This window comes from Penaeus monodon, chromosome 20, assembly GCF_015228065.2.
Source record: "Penaeus monodon isolate SGIC_2016 chromosome 20, NSTDA_Pmon_1, whole genome shotgun sequence".
NCBI lineage: Eukaryota > Metazoa > Arthropoda > Malacostraca > Decapoda > Penaeidae > Penaeus > Penaeus monodon.
The window spans coordinates 5,488,893-5,489,534 of record NC_051405.1 but is presented as its reverse complement, the minus strand read 5'-3'; the positions used below and the strand labels follow the sequence as shown (position 1 = coordinate 5,489,534).

General features: G+C 35.0%; 1 protein-coding gene across 1 annotated transcript in view; it reads right to left on the bottom strand.

Moving 5' to 3' along the window:
- Positions 1-642, bottom strand: part of LOC119585901 (GPI ethanolamine phosphate transferase 1-like) — an 18,475-nt gene that overhangs the window by 13,930 nt on the left and 3,903 nt on the right. The window lies entirely within an intron of this gene.

Sequence of the window (642 nt, the reverse complement as noted above, 5' to 3'; positions counted from 1 at the left end):
CCCGGAATTAAAATTTGGCTAGTGGCCATTAATGTGGAGTTGTTGGAACGCATCTTGTTCAGTAGTTTGTGGACATCATTAGGCACCTAAAAGCTTATATTTTGATATCATTTAAAAAGATAAATATAATGTGAAGGTTTCCCTTCACTTTAAGTGCCATTGCAAAAAAATTACACTATATGAATGATGGCTCTACTATTGGAGAAAAACCAGCTCTGTCTCATAAGCCGTTGATGCAGGAATAGTCATGATGTGGTACCATCCACTGTTTGGTCCACAATAGCCATGGCATATCATGCCATCTGGAACCAATGGGTTAATAGGAACTTATGACTGGTAGGTATATCTGTAGGTTAAATTATCATCTAAAATGAATCAAGTCTAACAGTGGAGATCTAACATACAAGATAGTGGCAATGGCAGTGACTTTTCCTAGCTTTAGCTTTAAGAATTTAAACATTCCCTCAGGTAACGTACAATTCTCCTGTTATCATCTACAGATTTAGTATTGCATGTTAAATTATAAATTCATTATAAAAAAGACCCTACATAAACTGCTAATCTTGATGCTCTTGTATGGCATTCTGTACCCAGCTCAAGACTAAAAAATATATAATCCTGCTTGTTTTATACTTTTCAAAC